Source organism: Dasypus novemcinctus, chromosome 22, assembly GCF_030445035.2.
Source record: "Dasypus novemcinctus isolate mDasNov1 chromosome 22, mDasNov1.1.hap2, whole genome shotgun sequence".
Taxonomy (NCBI): domain Eukaryota; kingdom Metazoa; phylum Chordata; class Mammalia; order Cingulata; family Dasypodidae; genus Dasypus; species Dasypus novemcinctus.
In genome coordinates this window covers 811,275-834,128 of record NC_080694.1, presented here as the reverse complement: position 1 = coordinate 834,128, position 22,854 = coordinate 811,275, and the positions used below count along the sequence as shown (strand labels likewise).

At 41.2% G+C, this 22,854-nt stretch overlaps 1 long non-coding RNA gene across 2 annotated transcripts in view; it reads right to left on the bottom strand.

Annotated features, from left to right (window-relative positions):
- LOC139437289 (uncharacterized) overlaps nt 1-21,743 on the bottom strand; it is a 50,213-nt gene extending 28,470 nt beyond the window's left edge. The window contains exons 1-2 of one of the 2 annotated variants that reach the window (XR_011647014.1): nt 21,656-21,743; nt 20,840-20,926 (exon numbers count right to left, since the gene is read on the bottom strand). This is a non-coding gene — a long non-coding RNA (uncharacterized lncRNA). Of the gene's footprint in view, nt 1-20,839; nt 20,927-21,285; nt 21,584-21,655 lie in introns of those variants that run through there. The other variant, XR_011647015.1, reaches the window with a different exon arrangement.
- Nucleotides 21,744-22,854: the final 1,111 nt, after the last annotated feature.

Below are 22,854 nucleotides of genomic sequence, written 5' to 3'. Positions count from 1 at the left end.
ACTCCTTGCGCGTGGGGTTCCCCTACACGGGGGACACCCCTGCGTGGCAGGGCACTCCTGCGTGGCAGGGCACTCCTGGCGCGCATCAGCACTGCGCATGGGCCAGCTCCACACGGGTCAAGGAGGCCCGGGGTTTGAACCGCGGACCACCCCTGTGGTAGACGGACACCTTAACCACTGGGCCAATTCCATTTCCCATCACTGCTACATCTTCTGGAGTGCACATGATGTGGGAGAGGAAGGACTGAAATAGGAAGGTGCACACTCCAGGCTGCTGAGGGAGTTGTTAGATCTTTAATCAGGGAAACACCTGTTGTTGACCACCTCTAGAGTTCTCATATCATTCTACTTTTCAACTCCAGAATTTCTATTTCCACTAAATTTATACTTTCTAGCCCTTTATTGATATTCTCTACTTGGGGAGACATAATTCTCATGTTTTCCTTTCACTCACTGAGCAGATTAAAAATCTGTAGATGCACTAATCTGGAAAATGGTGTCAATGGAAGTGGGTACTGCTCATCTCTTTTGAAAAAAAAAATGGCAGAGAGGGGGCAGGGGCCTAACTTAAGTGAGCTGTTTTGGGAATCCAAGGAGCAAGAGGCAGCAGGAATCATTCAGGAGGGAGGTGGACAAAGAGATAAAGAGCCCAAGGCAAAACAATGAGGTGCTCACCCCTGTGGTTGGAAAAGGTGGTGGGCAAGCCCCACTCTCAAGGCAAATAGCCTCCATGGACCCCCTGGCCCTCAAAGGCCAGCTGAGGGGGAGGGAGCATTCCCTGGAAAGAAGCGGGTCTGCTGCAGGATGGGGAGTGGTTTCCCTTCTGTGGATTTGCAAACCTCAGCCCCCTTTGAATCTCAGGGAGGACATCTGGCTAGCACTGAGGTGGCCTTGGGGAGAGCAGAGGGGGAATCTGCTCAGGCAGGCTGCCACACCCAGTCACCCTGGGAGAGAGGAACTTGATCAAGGAGGGGGAGGGATGGGCACCCAACTAGCCCAGCCCCTGAAAGCTGTTAGAAAGTCCAACTCTTAAGGGAAACAGGGCCAGGAAGAGCCAGACAGGCTTCCAAAAGCCTGTTTAGCTCATAGAGCTCCTGCAGCACAAGAGGGAAGCCCCTGCCTTGTATGTAGTTGCCTGGTTGGAGCCCTGGTACCTCCTGAGTGAAGGGATCCAGAGAGAGTAGGCACACAGTGAGCACCTCATGATAGGGACATAAGGCTGAGATTCTATTGTTTTTTAAATGGTTTCTTGGATTTTTTTCTTTTTCCTTTATTTCACTTGGTAAAACTGGATGCATCACCTGTGGAAGGCAGGCTGTAGGTGACTGAATGATGAACACCAGCAGCCTATGAGGTCTCTGGGGGCCTAAGAAGGAAGGCTGCTCTTCCAGGGTGGCTTCTTTGTTACTCTTTTGTTTTCTTTGCTCTTTGTTCCTTTTTCTAAACTTATTTTTCAACCTATTTTACTTCTCTTCCTTTTGTTTTTCTGCCTTCTGACTTCTGTTGCTTTTCTTTCATTCTACCAGTTCTTCTTTGGTCTTCATTTTTTCATTTTCTCTCTTTTCTTCTATGGTCTTCTGATGTGCTTGGCATTTTAATTCATTCTATTTTTTTTTCTATTTTCATTCTTGTTTAATTTTTTCTATTCCAACTCTTTTTATTCTTATTCCTTTGTATTTTTTATGGTTTTTTACTTATATTCCTTAGTTTCCTAGCTCTTATGCAGTTCCTCTTTACATTTTTTGCATTATTATTACTATTATTCTTATCTCTTTCCTTTCCTATGGGTCTAGCATTTTTTCCCCCCAAGGGAATAGAGACAACTGGGAGGATATTCTAAAGGACCAAACATCAAAAAACAACTTTTTAAAAAAAGATTTATTTTTTTCTCTCCCCTCCCCACCCCCCATTTGTTTGCTGTGTCCATTCACTGTGGTTCTTCTGTGACCTCTTCTATTCTTAGCAGCAACACCAGAAATCTGTTTCTTTTTTATTACATCATCTTGTTGTGTCAGCTCTCCGTGTGTGCAGCACCATTCCTGGGCAGGCTGCACTTTCTTTCATGCTGGGTGGCTCTCCTTATGGGGTGCACTCCCTCCACGTGGGGCTCCCCTACTTAGGGAACACCCCTACATTGCACAGCACTCCCTATGTGCATCAGCACTGGGCATGGTCCAGATCCACATGGGGCAAGGAGGCCTGGGGTTTGAACAGTGGACCTCCCTTGTGATAGGTGGATGCCCTATTCATTGGGCCAAGCCCACTTCCCCCAAAAAAACAACCTTGAGGACTGCCAGGAAAAGGGATGAAGAAGGTAGGTAGAGACTTACATGCCTACAAAAAAAAGCACCCAGAAGGCAGGTACCTAGCTAAAGGAGGTGCTCTAGATATTTATAGAACAGGAAGGTGCTCTGAGTCATCTGGAAGGTACTGGAAAGATAAAGAAGAAAACCAGGAGTTGCTCACCCCTGTGGCTGGAAATTGCACATGTACCCCACAATCCCAGCAAGTAGCCACATGGCTCCTGGCTTGCTGCTGCCAAGGGACTGGGAAGGTGTGTTCCCTGGGAGGAAGAGGGGTCTGGCAGATGCTGCACAGTGGTTTCTTTGTGGTGAGTTTGGCCAGCTCAGGTCCCTTTGAATCTTGGAAGTGACCCAGACCTGCCTGGGAGAGGGGAGGTGGGATCCCCTCAGGCAGGTTGTCACACCCAGATGCCCTCCTGAGGAGAGAAAGCCATTAGACTAGAGAGCGGCTGGGCACAACCACCTCATCAGCAGGACTCTAGCAAGTACAGAAGTCTACAAACACCTGGGAAAGGTGGCACCTAGCTCTCTAAAGACCCATTAACTTAAGGAGACAATTTAGCTCAGTGGAGGGAGTCCTGCCTTGCATGTATGAGGCCCCTGGTCTAAGGTGTGACCCAACTGGTTATCAGGCATCAGTTAGTAGTTTACAACAAGGAATATATTGGCACTCTTTCTGATTTAAGTTCTCTTGGACCTGTTATTTCTTTGCTTTAAAAAAGTCCCCCTTCTTTATTTTAACTTTTTAAATTTTAATCACTAAAACTGGGTCCATCACCTGCCTGCAGAAGGTAGGCTGCAGGGTGAATGATGAACACCAGCAGCCTGAGAAGCTCCTTAGGGGCCTAAAGGGAAGGCTGTCTTTCCTCAGTTGTTTTGTTGTTGTTGCTGCTGCTGTTTCATTTCTTTTGTGGTGTTCCCCTCTCTTTGTCCCCCCAATTTTACTTTTACTGATTTTTTTCTGCCTACAGAATTTCTTTTCTTTCCTTCATTTATCTATCTTCTGTTTTCTGTTCTTTTTCATGCACCTTGCCTATTTTCCTTGGTCTTCAATTTTTAAAAAAATTTTATTTCTCTTTCACACTGTTTTTCTGTTTTCTTTCCTTATTATTTTTTTTAATTTTGCTTTCCTTTTCACCTATCTACTCATCATTCCAGGCTTTTAACTCATTACTTTTATCTATTTTTTCTCATTTCATTTTTTTATTCCACTTTTTAAAACTTATTCCACTGTCCTTAAGATTTTTTACTCATGTGGAGTATTTATTTTCCTAGGTCTTATTATTATTACTGCTATTATTATACAATAAGAGGAATGAAGTGTCAAAGTGAAAACTTACAACATGCAAAAACAATAACAAAATAAAACACTAGAGCAAAAAGAGAAGCTAATCAACTGAATAAACCCATCAAGATAAACAGATGCCTAGACACCAACAAAAAATTATGACCCATACTAAGAAACAGGAAGACATGGCCCAGGATAATGAATAAATTGGAAAAAAGGAGGAAATACAGAACATGAAACTAATCAAAGATGTCCAAATATCATGAGTCAACTTAATGAAGTGAAGGAAGAGATTGAGGATATTAAAAATAAACAGGGGGAAGCAGATTTGGCTCAACAGATACAGCATCTGCCTACCACATGGGGGGGGTCCAAATTTCAAACCCAGGGCCTCCTGACCCATGGGATGAGCTGGCCCATGCGCAGTGCTGATGTATGCAATAAGTGCCATGCCACACAGGGGTGTCCCCTGCATAGGGAAGCCCCATGCACAAGGAGTGCACCCCACAAGGAGAGTTACCCAGGGCAAAAAAGTGCAGCATGCCCAGGATGGCACCACACACACAGAGAGGTGATGCAACAAAAAGACACAGATTGCCGGTGCCACTGACAAGAATACAAGTGGACACAGAAGAACACACAGCAAATAGACACAGAGAGGAGACAACTGGGGGGAGGGAAGGGGAGAAAAATAAATAAAAAATAAATCTTAAAAAAAGACACTGGGAGAACATACTGAATAAATTGAAAACATACATACATAAAAAGACAATGGATATGATGGTGATTAATGGCACAATGCAGGAAATCAAAAATACACTGAAAGCACAAAACAGCAGATGTGAACAAACAGAGGAAAGAATCAATGATGAGGAAGGCAGTACATCTGAAATCAGACAGCAAAACAGAAGGATGAAAAGACAGAAAAAATCCAGCTGGAACTTAAGGATTTGAATTGCAGAAACATATGCACTGTAGGCATCCCATAGGGAAAAGAGAAGGAAAAGGGGACAGAAGGAATGCTGGAGGAAATGATGGCTGAAAAATTCCCAATCCTACTGAGGGAAAGGGATGTACATGTCCAGAAAGTACAGCACAACCCAAAAAGTATAAATCCCAATGCATCTACCCAAGACATATATTTTTCAAATTGTCCAATGCTCATGACAAAGAGAGAATACTGAAAGTAGCAAGAGAAAAGAGATCCATCACATACAAGGAAAGCTCAAAAAGATTAAGTGCTGATTTCCCATCTGAAAGCATACAGGCAAGAAGGCAGTGGTATGACAGAGTTAAGGTGCTAAAAGAAAAAAACTTCCTGACAAAAATTCTCTATCCAGAAAATCTGGCATTCAAAAAATGAAGACTTCAATATATTAACAGATAATGAGAAATTAACAGCATTTGTCAATAAGAAACCTGCCATTCAAGAAATACTAAATGGAGGGAAGTGGACTTGGCCTAGGGGATAAGGTGTCTGTCTACCACATGGGAGGTCCATGGTTCAAACCCTGGGTCTCCTTGACCTGTGTGGAGCTGACCCACATGCAGTGCTGATGTGCACAAGGAGTGCTGTGCCACACAGGGGTGCCCCCCACATAGGGGAGTCCCAGGCACAAGGAATGCACCCATAAGGAGAGCCACCCAGTGCAAAAGAAAGTGCAGCCTGCCCAAGAATGGTGCCACACACATGGAGAGTCGACACAAGATGATGCAATGAAAGAAACACAGATTCCCATGCCACTGACAACAACAGAAGCAGACAAAGAAGAACACACAGCAAATGGACACAGAGAGTAGACAATGGGGGGATTGGGGGGAAAGGGGAGAGAAAGAAAATAAAAAATTAATCTTTAAAAAGAAAGAAATACTAAAGGGAGTTCTTTAGGATGAAAGGGAAAAAAAGGAGAGAGGTGGAGGAGAATGTAAGAATAAAAAGATAAGAAGTGAAATAAAAACAACATATGGCATATATAAGTCTAAAAAAAAAATGGCTAATATAAGTAATTCCCTGACAGTAATAACATTGAATGTTACAGGCTTAAACTCTTCAGTCAAGACACACAGATTGGCAGAATGGATAAGGAAATATGAACCATCCATACGCTGCCTACAATAAACTCATCAAGGACCCAGGGATGCAAGAAGACAGAAAGTGAAAGGATGGAAAACAATTTTACATGCAAACAATAATCAGAAGAGGGTGAGAGTAGCTATACTAAAAACACACAAAATAAACTTTAAATGCAAAACTATTATGAGACAAAAAAATGACACTATATATTGAAAAGAGGAGAAATCTATCGAGAAGAAAGAACAATCATAAATATTTATGCACCAAACCAGGGAATCTCAAAATACATGAGACAGACAAGGGAAATAACTAAGTGGGGATATACATGCCTCTATAATTACTCTGGGGAATTTTAATACACCATTATCACCATTAGGCAGAATATCTCAATGAGAATCAATAAAGAAGCAAAGACCCTAAATAATACATTAGAGGACCTGGACCTAATTGACATACACATAATAATACACTCAAATACTGTGCAATACACACTCTTTCTGAGAGCACATGGATCATTCTCCAGGATAGACCATATGCTAGGCCACAGAACAGCTCTCAATGAATTTGGAAAGACTGAAATTACACAAAGTAACTTATCTGATCACAAAGGCCTGAAGCTGGAAATCAGCAAGGGGCAGAGAAGCAGATTAGGCACAAAGACATAGAAGTTAAACAATATACTCTTAGACAATCAGTGGGTCAAAGAGAAATTTGCAAAGAAATCAGTAACTACCTTGAAATGAATGAAAAAATAACACAACATAGCATAACCTATGGGATGCAGCAGAGCTGTACTGAGAGGAAAATTCACAGCCATAAATGCTGATCTTAAAAAGAAGAAAGTGCTAAAATCAAAGACCCAACTGCACACCTGGAGGAACTAGAAAAAGAACAACAAGCTAACCCCAAAGGAAGTACAATGGAGGAAATAGCAAAGATTAGTGCAGAACTAAATGAAATTGAAAATTAGAAAGGACTAGAAAAAATAAAACCAAAAGCTGGTTCTTAGAGATCAATAAAATTGACAAACCCTTAGCTACACTAATAAAGAAAAAAAAAAAAGGAAGATGCAAATACATAAAATAAGAAATGAGGAAAGGGAAATCACCACTGACCCCACAGAAATAAAGTGTATCATAAGAGAATACTTTGAAAAATTATATGCCAAAAAGAATAATTTAGAGGAAATGAGCAAATTCCTAGAAACACACAAGTAGCCTACACTGGTGAAAGAAGAAAAATGAATGCAATAGACCAATCACAGGTAAAGAAATAGAATCAGTCATCAAAAACCTCCCAACTAAGAAGAGCCCAGGAGCAGTTTCACATGTGAATTCTACCAAATATTCCAGAAAGAACACCAATCCTGCTTAAACTCTTCCAAAAAACAGAAGTAGAAGGAACATCGCCTACCTCAGTCTAGGATGCCAACATTACCCTAATACCAAACCCGAAGATGATACAAGAAAGGAAAATTACAGACCAATCTTTAATGAACCAGATGCTAAAATCCTTAACAAAATACTTGCTAATCATATTGAACAACACATCAAGCAAATTATACACCATGACTAAATGGGTTTCATCCTGGGTATGCAATGAGCATTAAACATATGAAAATCAATCAATAAAATATACCACCTAAAGAGATCAAAGGAAAAAAAACACATGATCAAATAATCATCTCTACAGATGCAGGAAAAGCATTTGACAAAACACACCCTTTCCTGATTAAAACACTCCAAAAGATAGGAATAGAAGGAAACTTCCTCAACATAATATAAGGTATTTATGAAAAACCCACAGCTACATCATAGACAATCATGAACTCCTAAAAGGTTTCCATCTAAGATTGGATACAAGAGAAGGATGTCCACTGTCACTGCTCTTATTTAACATTGTGTTATAAGTACTTGCATGAGCACTGAGGCCAGAACAAGATTTAAAAGGCATCAAAATTGGAAAGGAAGAAGTAAAAAGGGGCAGCGGACTTGGCCCAGTGATTAGGGCATCCATCTACCACACAGGAGGTCCGAGGTTCAAACCCCGGGCCTCCTTGACCCATGTGGAGCTGGCCCATGCACAGTGCTGATGCGTGCAAGAAGTGCCATGCCACGGAGGGGTGTCCCGGTGTAGGGAAGCCCCACGTGCAAGGAGTATGCCCCACAAGGAGAGCCACCCAGCGTGAAAGAAAGTGCAGCCTGCCCAGGAATGGTGCCACACACATGGAGAGCTGACACAAGATGACACAACAAAAAGAAACACAGATTCCCATGCCATTGACAACAACAGAAGCAGACAAAGAAGATGATGCAGCAAATAGACACAGACAACGGGGTTGGGGGGGAAGGGGAGAGAAATAAATAAATATATATATATATTTAAAGTAAAAGTTTCACTATGAAAAAAAAAAACGTTTCACTATGTACAGACAACATGATCCTATACATAGAAAGCCCTCAGAAACAAAGCTTCTAGAACTGATAAATGAGTTCAGTAAAGTCAAAGGTTATAAGAATAATGCAAAAAAATAAGTAGCAGTCCTCTACACCAATAATGAGCAATCTGATGAGGAAATCAAGGGAAAAAAATACCATTTACAATAGAAACTTAAAAAAATCAAATATCTAGAAATAATTTAACTAAAGAAGTAAATGACTTATATGTAGACAACTACAAAGAACTGTTAAAGAAAATCAAAGACGACTTAAATAAAAGGAAGAATATTCCCTGCTCATGGATAAGACTAAATATCACTGAGATGTCTGTCCTACCCAAACTAATCTACAGATTTAATGCAATCCCAATAAAAATCAACACAGTGTTTTTTAATGAATTGGAAAGACTTACTATGAAATTTATTTGGAAGGGCAAGAGTCCCTGAATATTAAAAGACATATTGACAAAGTAAAATGAAATTGGAGGAATCACACTACCTGACTTTAAAGCATACTACAAAGCTACAGTGGTCAAAACTGCATGGTACTGGCACAAGAACAGACAATAACTAATGGAACTGAACTGAGGGTTCTGATATAGATCATGGCATATACAGTCACTGGATCCTCAGCAAAGCCACCAAGCCCACTCAACTGGGAGAGAATGGCCTCTTCAACAAATGGTGCTTGGACACTGGATATGAATATCCAAAAGAATATCCATCTCACACCTTATACAAAAACTAACTAAAGATGGATCAAAGATCTAATTATAAAAGCCACCAAGACCATTCAACTAGAAGAGAATGGCCTCTTCAACAAATGGTGCTTGGACACTGGATATGAATATCCAAAAGAATATCCATCTCACACCTTATACAAAAACTAACTAAAGATGAATCAAAGATCTAATTATAAGAGCCAAGGCCATAAAGACCTTGGAAGGTAAGTAGGGAAGTGTCTATAAGACCTTGTAATAGGAAATGTCTTCATGAACTTCAAACCCAAAGCATGAGAAGCAAAAGAAAAAAATAGATAAATGGGACCTCCTCAAAATTAAAACCATATGTACCAGAAAGGAGTTTGTGATGAAAGTGAAAAGACAACCTCAACAATGGTAGAAAGTATTTGGTAACCAAATATCCGATAGGAGCCTAATATCCAGCATATGTAAAGAAATCCTATTTCTCAAAAGTAAAAAGACCAACAACCCATTTTAAAAATGTACAAGTGGGAAACGGACTTTGGCCCAGTGGTTAGGGTGTCCGTCTACCACATGGGAGGTCCGCGGTTCAAGCCCTGGGCCTCCTTGACCCGTGTGGAGCTGGCCCAAGCACAGTGCTGATGCACGGAAGGAGTGCCGTGCTACACAGGGGTGTCCCCCGCGTAGGGGAGCCCCACGCGCAAGGAGTGCACCCATAAGGAGAGCCACCCAGCACGAAGAAGGGAGCAGCCTGCCGAGGAATGGCGCCGCCCACACTTCCTATGCCGCTGATGACAACAGAAGCAGACAAAGAAACAAGACGCAGCAAAAAGACACAGAAAACAGACAACCGGGGTAGGGGAGGGGAATTAAATAAATAAATAAATAAATCTTTAAAAAAAAATGTACAAGTGATTTGAACAGACACTTCTCCAAAGAAGCAATACAAAAGGCTAAAAAGCATATGAAAAGATGCTCAACATCACTAGCTATTAGGGAAATGCAAATCAAAACTACAATGAAACACCATCTTACTTCCATCAGACTGGTGGACATTAGAGAATCAGAGGACTAAGGTGTTGGAGAGGATGCAGAGTAATGGATGCCCTCATCTACTGCTGGTGGGAATATAGAATGGCCCAGCCATTTTGGATGACAGTTTGGGATTTCCCCAAAAAACTAACTGTAGTTCTGTTATAAGACCCATCAATTCCACTGCTGGGTATATATCCAGAAGAACTGAAAACAAAAGACAAGAATGGAATATGCACAACAATGTTCATAGCAGCATTATTCACTATTGCCAAAACTGGAAAATTAACCCAAATGCCCATTAAGAGATGAATGGATAATCAAAATGTAGTCTATACATACAATGGAATATTATTCAACTGTAAGAAGGAATACAGTACAACACATGGGATAACACGAATGAATCTGAAGGGCCTTATGTTGAATGAAGCAAGCCAGGCATTGAAGGACAAATATTACATGACCTCTTTGATAAGAATTAAGTTAAGTGAGCCAACTCAGGGAGCTAGAGTCTGGAAGATAGGTTTACAGGAAATAGAAAGGGAGAAGAAGATTGTGACCCAATGCCCACAGGGGTGAAATCTATGATAAGGTGTGAGTAGTTGTGCAGTAAAGGGATATGACAAGGGTGTAGGGATACTATTGGGTTGGGTGGTACAAGCTTAACAGGGAGCTAGGGTAGGGAGGATGGGTTGGATGGTCCATGAAAATGGGGGAAGGGTTGGGGAAGGTAGCAGGTGAACACTGGGGATTGGCAGGTATGTGGTTGAAACTACAATCCTGAGAAAATTGTTTTGGCAATATGACAAGGAAGGGCTACTGGTTTAGGGTGCTGGATGGAGGTACATTTGGGACAGGGCACACCTGAGTAGTCTTCTAGATAAGGTGCAAGTGATGCTTTTGTCATAGTGTGTTGGATCAGTGGAGGGAGACCCACATAATGAGTGGAAAGGAGTTAAACTCCCATACCGGGGAGTCTTGATATGTTCTCAAACACAGGGGAGGGTGTCTCTGGAGAGTATGGGTGGTTCCCAATAGGGGAGGACAGACGACTGTGTCAAGCCATCAGCATTGTTGCAAGAATTACAAATCTTGTCCTTCAAGGAGTGAAGCCTTGTGGGCACAGTGGGTCCTAAGGGGAGGGAGAGGGAGGAAAGGGATCAATGGAAGAGTAGGTATTTAGGGGGCAAAGGAAGTGTTCTGTATGATCTTGCAATGATGGATATAGGTCAAGTTAAATTAAATCAAAAATGCATAAAGGTATATGGTCTAAAATATAAACCATAATAGAAACCACTGACCATAGTTTGCAGCTATGTTTTAATATTTGTACATCAGTTGCAACAAATGTACCATCCATATGTAAAAAATGTTCTTAAAAAGGAAAGGTGAAAAAGGGGGGAATGTTGGGTATATGGGAGTCCCCTATATTCTGTATGACTTTACTGTGACCTAACACTTCTTTGAAGACAAAATGAAAAAGGTAAAATACTGGGGAAGTAATGGAAGAAAATGTAACTGTACATACAGGACAACATATATTACAGTGATGAAAGGCAAAACTTAATTTTTTAACTATTTTTCATTTTTTAAATACCCCTTTTTAATCCTATTTTAGTTTTTGTTTTCTTAAATTATTATGTATTTTATTTCTGATGTTTAAACCTTTCGTTATTATTTCATTTTCCTATAGCGAATTTGAAAATATTCTTGGCTTCATTTTTTAAGAAGTTTTAGATCACAAAAGGGTTACAAAAGGGTTAGGAGAGGACCATTGGTGTGGGGTGTCTGTGATGGGGGAGACATGGGAGGAAGTTCATGTGGGGATATAAACAAGGTATATAAATATGTTCAAATGTTCATGGGGCATTGCCACAGTGGGTAGAGATTCACACAATAACTGAAAGAATATTGAAGTCCTATATTCGGGAGCTCTGCCACATTCTCTAATGCTACAGCAACAATCCCCCAAGGACCAAGGACTAGTGAAAAAGGATGGCCCATTGATATACCCTTGAGATTGATGACTATGCTTATGTACTTTTTGCTCTTAAATTTGTAACTTAGCCTAGTGATGTAGGATACCTAAGAGTTATTTCTTGAGAGCCTCCATGTTACTCAAATGTGGCCTCTCCCTAAGCCAAACTCAGCATATAAATGCATTACTTTCTCCCCCAATGTGGGACATGACTCCCAGGAATGAGACTGGACACTGAACTAAAGAAGGGGAAAGGTAAAGATACATGACTTTATATGGCTAAGAGACTTCAAAGTAAGCCAGGAGGCCATCAGAGATTTACACTTAAAATGTCTCTGCAGGATGTCATAGACTGCCAAAGCAGATGCTACCACAAATAGTGGGACACTTGAGGGATCCAGAGATACCCAGCTCATATGTTCAGGGCAGATAGCTCCAGAGATTGATGCCTGGCCACTGGGTCCTCCTTTGGAGTTTGTGCTCCCGAGTGTGACAGAGTTGGACTCAAATGTGACTTCTCTACACATGCCTCTTCTATCTCTTTTATTTGAACCTATAGTTGATGCTGGAATTGGTGGGTATACATCCAAAAGACTTGAATTTCTGGATGGTTCATGTGTCAGCTGGGCCCTGAGTCTCAGTGGAGGTGTAACACCTACTCTCCAGTTCATTGGCCTCACCCAGGACAACTAACAAGGAGGTGAGGATGGACAACCACCATACCAAGGAACTGAGAAAGTCAACAACTGCAAGCAAGAAAGTCTCATTTATTAGCCAAATTAGTTCAAAGTCACCTCTCAGGTAGAGTAGGCATCACCATTCCAGAATCCTCAGGATTGGGAAATAAAATATAGATTAGTGTGGACTTACTGGTGTTCTACTACAGACTTACTGTGGTTCTATCAATGGAAAAACTATTCATCGATGTGGAGACAATGGCCACTGGTGGTGCTGAAGTCAGGGAGAGGGAAAAAGAGGTATAATATAGGGGCATTTTCAGGGCTTGGAATAGACCTGAATGATATTGCAATGACAGATACAGGCTATAGCGTATTGATATTATGGATGAATTCCAAAAAGAAATATTGGATTATGTATGTAAACTGATCTTTTTTGGGGCAGGCATATTAAATTATGTTGGATTCATAGGTTTACTTGATTAGGTAATTATGTTAATCACTTGTGACAGAAGGGCATTGAGTCCCCACCCTTTGATGAGCAGGGACACACAGATAAAAGGCAAGGCAAAGGACAGAGTTAAGGGTTCTTAATGTTGGAGTTTTGATGTTGGAGTTTGATGCTGAAGCTGGAGTCCTGGGAAGCAAGGAACCCTGAACCCAGAGAGAAGCAATATCCTGGAAGGGAAGAAAAACAGGAAGCCTGAACCCTTGCAGATGTCAGCAGCCATCATGCTCCAACATGTGAAAATAGACTTTGGTGAGGGAAGTAACTTATGCTTTATGGTCTGCTATCTATAAGCTCCTACCCCAAATAAATACCCTTTGTTAAAAAAACAATTTCTGGTATTATACATCAGTACCCCTTTGCCTGATTAATACACAGGCCATTATATATTCTGCCATAACCTACAGAATTGAGTGTGAGAGAGTGTAAACTACAATGTAAACTATAACCCATGCTTAGCTGCAATGCTTCAAAATCTGTTCATCAATTGTAATGAATGTAGCACACTAGTGCAAGAAGTTGGTAATGTTGGGAACAGTGGGAGGTGTAGGGAGTAGGGCATATGGGAATCTCTCATATTTTTTAATGTAACATTTTATGTAATCTAAGGATCTTTTAAAAATAAATTTTAAAAGGACACAAAGGCCTCTGAGCTGACTACAAAGGGGTATCCAGGGATCTACAATCCCCAGAAAGGGGAGAGAGAGGGACACTGCTTAGCTGATAGCTTCTGACCCACAGTTCTGGTCTACTGTGTCCTACCAGCCCTTCTAGGCTGAGTGGGACCACACTGTTGTCTACCTTAGGACACTAAACAGGACTGGAGAAATCCAACATTCTCAATCTCCCTCTCTTATAGCTGGCACTGACTGTTGAGGATGCACCTTCCCAGAAAACAGGGAAGAGAGGGACAAGATCTAAGGCTGACTCAGGTTTTGACCCACAAATTTGGTCTGTTGTGTCCCATGGGCCCTTCCAGGCCAGGGAGGCCTTGCTATTGTTTGCCTTAGGAGGCTGCAAGGGAGTAAAGAAACCTGACCCTCTCAATTTCCTCTATGAAGGGGGACTGATTGTTGAAGATGCAGAAGGGAGTGGAATTATTTCTTACCCAGAAAATGGGAGGGGGCTGCCAGAGAAGGCTAGAGACTTTTTTATAAGAAAGTTCAAATTACAAGGCTCTTAGGCTCCAGGTAGGACCCTTTCAGATTGATCCAGGCTGTGTTACAGCAAAAACACTCTAAACATGCATTGAACTGAGAGGACTGTCAAAGAGTGCCATCTGTTGGCAGAACTAGGAAGTACATATGAGAAAATAAAAAATAAATGAGGCATTTTCTGACTTTCATAGCTTTCTTCCCAAGGCCCTAGGAAGTAGGTCTGCAACCCATTACTGGGTGCAGAGCACACCTTTGAGCAACTAACAGGGACAACCCTAATGATTCAGGTTGCATCAAGAATCAAAGAGCAACAGTAACACACAGCCTCCTGCCACTAAATCCCAATAAAAGACAAAGAAATTGAGCATCTGAGTAAACTACACACTAATCAGGTGCCTAGACATCAGCAAAAATTTATGAGCCAGAATAAGAAAATGGAAGGCATAGCCCAGGAAAAGGAATATATCAAAGTCCCAGAAGAGATGCAGGATTGGAGAGAACTAATTAATGAGATGTGTACCAATTTCCAAAATTAAATTCATGAGTTGAAAGACAATACAGCTAAAGGGATGAATGACATCAAGAAGACGTTGAGCAAGCAAAAAACAGAATTTGAAATGTGGAACAGAAAAGCAACAGAGCTCATGGGAATGAAAAACACAATAGGCGACATCAAAAGCACATTAAAGGTCTACAACAATTTCAGGCAGACTTGAAAGGACAGAAGAAAGTAGAAGTGATACCAAAGACAGAACAGCTGAAATTGAAGAGAGAAAAGAACAGAGGGAGGAAAAAAATGGGGAAAAAAAATTGAGCAGAGCCTCAGGGAGATGAATGACAACAGAAAACACAAAAACATACATGTCATGGGAGTTCCAGAAAGAGAAGAGAAGGGAAAAGGGTCAGAAAGAGTATTTAAGGAAATAGTTAAAATTTCCCAATGCTCACAAAAGGAATGACTCTGCATGTCTAAGAAGCCCACCTTATCCTAATTGGAATAAATCCAAATAGACATACTCCAAAAGATATATTCTTCAGAATGTCAAATGTCAAAGATAAAGAGAAAATTCTGAGAGCAGTAAGGGAAGCAAATCATCACATACAAGGGATGCCCAGTAATAGTGTGGATTTCTCATCAGAAATCATGGAGGTGAGAAGACAGTGGTATGATGCAATTAGGAGACTGAAAGAGAAAAACTGCCAGCCAAGAATTCTGCACCCAGCAAAACTGTCCTCCAAATATGAAGGTGAGTATAAAATATCCACAAACAGAAACTAAGAGAGTTTGTAAAAAAGAATCCAAATTGCAGGAAATAATAAGGAAGCCATAGAGCCTGAAAGAAAAAGAAGAGAAAGGCCTGGAGGAGAGTAGAGGAAAAAGAAGAGCAGAAAGGATAATCAAGAGAAAAAAGACAGACCAAAATATGACATGACACATGAAAACAAAAGAATAAAATGTAGGAAGTAAACAATGCATTTACAGTCCTATCATTGATTGTTAATGGATTAAATGCACCAAACAAAAGACATAGATTGACAGCATGGATAATAAACACATGAGCCATCCATATGCTGCTCACAAGAGACCCACCTTTGACTCACGGATACAAACCAGCTATAAGTAAAAAGTTGGAAAAAGATACTTCATGCAAATAGTAACCAAAAAAGAGCAGGGACAGCTATACTATTATTGGACAAAACAGACTTGAAGTGAAAAAAAGTTATGAGTCAGAGAAGGCCATTACATATTAATTAAAAGGACGACCCACCAGAAAGATATATTTATGCACCTAACCAGGGTTTCCCAAAATACATAAGACAAACTCTGTCAAAACTGAAGGGAGAAACAGGTATCTGTACAATAATCACTGGAGACTCTAATACACTACTCACATTATGAGACAGAACAACTGGACAGAAGATCAACAAGGAAAACAGAGAACTTAAAGAACAATAAATGAGTTAGACCTAACAGACACACAGAATGCTGAATCCAAACACAGCAGGTTATACCTTCTTCCCATGTGCCCATGGATCCTTCACCAGGATACACCACATGTAGGGCACACTGCAGGTCTCAATACATATGAAAAGACTGAAATTATACAAAGCACCTTCTTAGATCATAATGGAACAAAATTGGAAATCAAGAATAGACAGGAAAAAGATAACTTTGCAACTATGTGGAGTCTGAACAACACACTGTTAAATGATCAGTAGATCAAAGAAGAAATTGCAAGTGAAATTAGTAAATATATAGACAAATGAAAATGAGAACACAAATTACCAAAACTTAAGGGATACAGCAAAGTCTGGAGAGGGAAATTTATAGCCCTAAACACCTATATTAAAAAAGAAGAAAGCACTAAACTCAAAGACTTAACTGAACACCTAGAGAAATTGGAAAAAGAACAGCAAACCAATCCTCAAAGCAAACAGAAGGAAAGAAATAATAAAGATTAGAGCAGAAATAAATGAAATTGAGAACAACAACAACAAGAAAAAAAAATAGATAAAATCAAAACCAAAAGCTGGTCCTTTGAGAAGATCAGTAAAATTGACAAATCGCTAGCAAGATTAACAAAGGAGAAAAATAGGCAAATAAATACAATCAGAAATGAAAGGAGGGAAGTAATGACTGACCCCACAGAAATAAAAAGTATCAAAAGATGATATTATGAGAAACTGTATGCCAACAATGACAACCTAGAAATGGGAAAATTCCTAGAAAGGCACAGCCAACCTACACTGACACTACAAGAAATACAAGAATTAACAAACCAACCACATTTAAAGAGACTGAATCCATCATCAAACACCTCCCAACAAGGAAAAGCTCAGGACCAGATGACTTCAGAGATAAATTCAACCAAACATTTCAAAAAGAATTAACAACAATCCTGTTTAAACTCTTCCAACATGATGAGGAGGAGGGAAAATTACCCCACTCTTTTTATGAAGCCAACATCTCCCTAACACCAAAGCCAGATAAAAGACACTACACGGAAAGAAAAGTACAGACCAATCTCTTCAATGAACACAGAGATGCAAAAATTCTCAACAAAATATTGACAAATTGAATCCAGCAGCATTATTGAAGACTTACACATCATGACCAAGGTGGATTTGTTCCTGGTTACAAGGTTAGCTCAACATAAAAAAAAAACCATCAACATAATACACCACATTAAAAAAAATTGAAGGGAAAAAACACATGGTGATCACAATAGACACAGAAAAGGCATTTGACAGAATCCAGCATTCTTTCTTGGTAAAAAACACTTCAAAAGGTATGAATAGAAGGAAAATGCCACAATATGATAAAAGGCATATATGAAAAACCCACAGCCAACATTGTACTCAGTGGGGAAAGGTGGAAAGCTTTCCATCTAAGATCAGGAACAAGACAAGGATGCCTACTATCGCCATTGCTATTCAACATTGTACTACAAGTTCTAGTTAGAGTAATTAGAGAAGAAAAAAAAATTAAAGGCATCCAAATAGGAAAAGGGGACATAAAACTTGCACTATCAGCAGATGACATGATCCTATATTTAGAAAATTCTGAAATGTCTACAACAAAGCTACCTGACATAAGAAATGAGTTCAGCAAAGTGGCAGAATACAAGATCCACATGCAGAAATCAGTGTTCTTGTACAGTAGTACTGCACAGTCTGAGGAGAAATCAGGGGAAAATTCCATTTACAATAGCAACAAAAAGACTCAATATGTAGGCATCAACTTAGTCAAAGAAGTACAGGACCTAGATGCAGAAAACTACAAAAGAGTGGTAAAAGAAATTTAAAATGCCTAAACAAATGGAATGACACTCCGTGTTCATGTACTCTAAGACTAAATATCATGAAGATGTCAATCCAACCTAAACTGACTTATAGACTCAATGTAATACCAATAAAAATTCCAACAGCCTACTTGACAGAAATAGAAAAGGCAATTACCAAATTCATTTGGAAGGGAAATGCACCCAAGTAACCAAAAACATTCTAAAAAAGAAGAGCAACATGGGAGGAACTTCAATGCCAGACCTTGAAACATATTACAATGCTACAAGTGGCCAAAACAGCATGGCACTGGCATAAAGAGAGACTCATTGATCAGTATAATAGAATTTAGAGTCCAGAAATAAACTCCCACCTCCATGGTCAACTAGTTTTTCAGACACCTACCAAGTCCATGTTAATGGGGGGAAAGTCCCTTTAATAAATGGTGCTGGGAGACCTGGATATCTATAACCAAAAGAATGGAATGGAACCCCTATCTTACATCCCATACAAGAATCAACTCAAAATGGATCAGAGATCTAGATATAAAAGGACCATAAAACTTCTTGAAGAAAATGTAGGGAAACATCTTAAAGACCTTGTGCTACATGGTGGTTTCTTGGACCTTACATCCAAAGCACACAAAACAAAAGAAAAAATGGATAAATGGGACCTCCTCAAAATTAAACACATGTACAGCTCACAGGACTTTGTCAAAAGGGTGAAAAGGCAGCTGCCTCAGCAGAAGGAAATACTTGGAAATCACATGTCCAATAAGGGATTAATATCCATATGTAAAGAGATGTTACAACTCAAAAATAAAAAAAGACTCAATTAAAAAATGGGCAAAAGACATGAATAGACATTTGTCCAAAGAAGAAATACAAATGGTGAGAAAACACGTGAAAAAATGTTCAATATGAGTAATGATTAGGGAAATACAAATCATAACTAAGAGATATCTTTTCACGCCTACCAGAATGGCCACAATTAAAAAGTCAGAGAACTACAAATGTTGGAGAGGATGTGGAGAGATAGGAACTCTTACTCACAATTGGTGGGAATGCAGAATGGTACAGCCACTGTGGAGGACTGTTGGGCAGTTCCTAAAGAAGTTGAATATAGGGCAGCGGACTTGGCCCAGTGGTTAGGGCATCTGTCTACCACATGGGAGGTCTGTGGTTCAAACCCCGGGCCTCTTCGACCCATATGGAGCTGGCCCATGTGCAGTGCTGATGTGCACAAGGAGTGTCCTGCCACGCAGGGGTGTCCCCCACATAGGGGAGCCCCACATGCAAGGAGTGTGCCCCGGAAGAAGAGCTGCACAGTGCAAAAGAAAGTGCAGCCTGCCTAAGAATGGTGCTTCACACATGGAGAGCTGACACAAGATGATGCAACAAAAAGAAACACAGATTCCCGTGCCGCTGACAACAACAGAAGTGGACAAAGAAGAAGATGCAGCAAATAGACACAGAGAGCAGACAACTGGGGCAGGGCGGGGATGAGGGGAGGGAAATAAATAAATAAATAAATCTTTTTTTTAAAAAAAAAAGTTGAATATAGATTTGCCAGTGACCCAGCACTATCACTATTGGGTCTACACCCAGAATTGAAAGCAGTGATACAAATACACATCTGCACACTCATGTTCATAGCAGTGCTAGTCACAATGTCAAAAGCTGGAAAGAACCCAGGTGCCCATCAACTGACAAATGGATAAACAAACAGTGGTATATTCCCACAATGGAATATTATGCAGTACTTAAGAAGAAATGGGCAAGCAGATTTGGCCAGACAGGGCATCTGCCTACCACATAGGAGGTCCAAGGTTCAAACCCAGGGCCTCCTGATCCATGTGATGAGCTGGCCCATACATAGTGCTGATTTTCCCAAGGAGTGCTGTGGCACGCAGGGGTGTCCCCCGCATAGGGGAGCCCCACGTGCAAGGAGTGCACCCCGTATGGAGAGCCACCCAGCACAAAAGAAAGTGCAGCCTGCCCAGGAGTGGTGCCACACACACAGAGAGCTGACAGAACAAGATGACGCAACAAAATGAGGCACAGATTCTGGGTGTCGCTGACAAGATTACCAGTGGACACAAGAAGAATACACAGCAAATGGACACAGAGAGCAGACAACTGGGGGTGGGGTGGGGAAGGGAAGAATAATAAATAAAAAATAAATCTTAAAAAAAAAGAAAAGAAGTCCTAAAACATTTGACAACATCAATGAACCTGGAGGACATTATGTTGAGTGAAGCAAACCAGACACAAAAGGACAAATACAATAAACAGAGGATCGCTATGAACTAAATATATTGTATAATATGTATAACATATTGTATGATTCCATTTACATAAAACATAAATATAAATCAATTTATAGAGGGGAAATAAAAGTATCTGTGCAAGAATAGCCAAAAAGGGGAGCTGTGAACAGTAGGGGAAGCACAGATGAAGAAGTGATGGATTTACTTTTTAAATTATTATTCAAATTAGGAAAATGCTCTAGTAATGATGGAGGTGATGAATGCACAACTATGTGATGCTGCCAAACACCACTGATTGTGCAGTGAACTGTATGCTTTGTTGATAAGTATTGATAAAAATGATTTGTTAAAAAAAACAACAAACAGCACTTAAAAATGGGAAACTATGTAAATAACACTTTCACCAGAGAAGAAACATTCAATTCTTTTCATCACTAGGGAAATACAAATTAAAACCTGCTATGACTTATCATATAGACATAGTAAAATGGCTAAAATCAAGACAGATAATACCAACTGTTAAAGAAGATGTGGAAAACCTGGAACCCTCATATATTTCTAGTGAGAATGCCAAATGGTGCTGCCACTTTGGGAAACATTTTGTCAGTTTCTTAAAAATATAAACTTACATCATTGTTGCTAGTTCCACTTCGAGATATCTATCCAAGACAAATTGCTGTACCATGATTCCCACAGCAAGTTCATGGCCGCCAAAACTGGGGAAAAAAATACAAATGCCTATCAACCGGGGCTTGGATAAGAGAAGGTGGTACATCGTAAATAGCTCTGCAGTTCTAACGAGGTAATTTCATTCAACTAACTTTCACAGAATAAACAAGTTATCCGTGTATGGAAAAATGCCAAAGACTGAAGCAGGCCCCAGGTCCCCCGCCGCCCACGGGCCCCGCGAAGGCAGCCCCCAACCGCACAGCGGGAGCTTTGGCGGCCGTGCAGCCGGGCGCGTCCTCAGCGCAGCGCGGGGTCGGCCGCTCGTCCGCTTTTCTGCGCTGCCGGCGGCCCCCGCAGCCCCGCGCCCCCGCAGCCCCGCGTCCCCTGGTGGGGTCCGCACACGTACTGGGCTCCGGGCCAGGAGCAGGCTGGCATCTGAGAAGGGACCGTGCGCTCCGCCTGAGGGTTCCGGGCCAGTGCTCGCTGCCGCGCGCGGAGCCTCCGCCAGGCCCAAGAACCAGGACACCGCCGGGACTGGAACCCCCGAGGGTCTGAAAGCTGCAGCCGCTGCGCCGCGTGCTGGGCGGGGCCTCAGGGGCGGGGCTAAACAGCCAGGGGCGGGGCTGAGCGGTGGGGAAAGCCGCTGCGCGGCCAGCGGCGGGGCTGAGCGCCCTCCACGCCCTTGACAGAAGCCCCACCCCTGCCGCGGCCCCAGGCTGGCCTGCGCACTTAGGGCTCCTGCCCGCTCCAGTCCCACTAGACTTCGGGGCCCCTACCTGCATCCTCCGGGAGGAGGGTCTCCCCACCCCTGACATCCGGCCAGCGCCTGGCAGCCACGCAGATCCTCCTGACCAGGTATGGGGACGCCTCCCGGGAGGAGTTGTCAGCCCCAACCCCCCTTGTGAGATAAATATTCTTCTTTGTCACAGAAGACTGAAGCTCAGGGTGCAGCGCAATAAAGGGCAGCAGGAGGTGCGCTGGGTGGGGGGGAGCGGGAAGTCTCATTGTAAACAGATGGTTACTGGCCCCTTTTCAACTAACAGGTCGTGATTCTAGAACCCAAGATTATAAAAATAGTTAAAATGAACAGAATTATTGTAATTTCCCAAGATACACAGGATTTTAAAGTGGAAAATCTTCAAGGGAAATTAAGACCTATGAAATGCTATGGTTATAAGTGAATCAACACTTGGAATATTTTGGAGCAATACTTGTGACAAACTACCAGTAATTCATCTTTTGGGACTTGTGTAATCTCTCCAAATAGATTATTCCTGTAATGTCAAAAAACTATCATATAAATGGAAACTTTAAAAAATTTTTTATTTAATTGCCTTTTTTTAAGCTACCTTGAGCACAAATGTTACATTAAAAATATGAGGTTCCCACCCCCCTATCCCCCACTATACTATGCAAATAAAGAGAGACAGAACGAGGATTAATGGCTGGCAGGGGTTGAGAGGAGTGGGAAAGGTGGAGTAACTCCTTTTGGGTCTATGAGATTTCCTTCAGAATGGATAAAAATGTTCTGAAATTAGATAAATTTGATGCGCAACATAGTGAATATACTAAATGCCACAGAATGTACTGTTAAAATTGTTAATTTTATGTTATGTCGCTTTCACCTAACAAAAAATATACAGATAATGTGAAGTGGAGGAAAAAGAAACTCTCATAATTATAATGCTCTTATCATGCTTTTCTTTCTACTATATCTCTCACCTGCACAGTTCTGAGTTGTCACCTGCTGATGGTAGAGTTCCATGCCATCCAAAAGGACAAGGTGTGCCTACATTGCAAAGGAGCCACAAAAATCCTGACTGGTTCCTGTACAAGGAATAGGTTTCTCTAGTTCTAAAAATGGCTAAAAGCTAGGGTATTATGTTAAACAAGTGTTATCAACACAGACATACTCAAGATGAATTAGGAGGAAAAAGGAATTTTGCAATTGAGCAAGTCTCTTGCTAGACTTCAT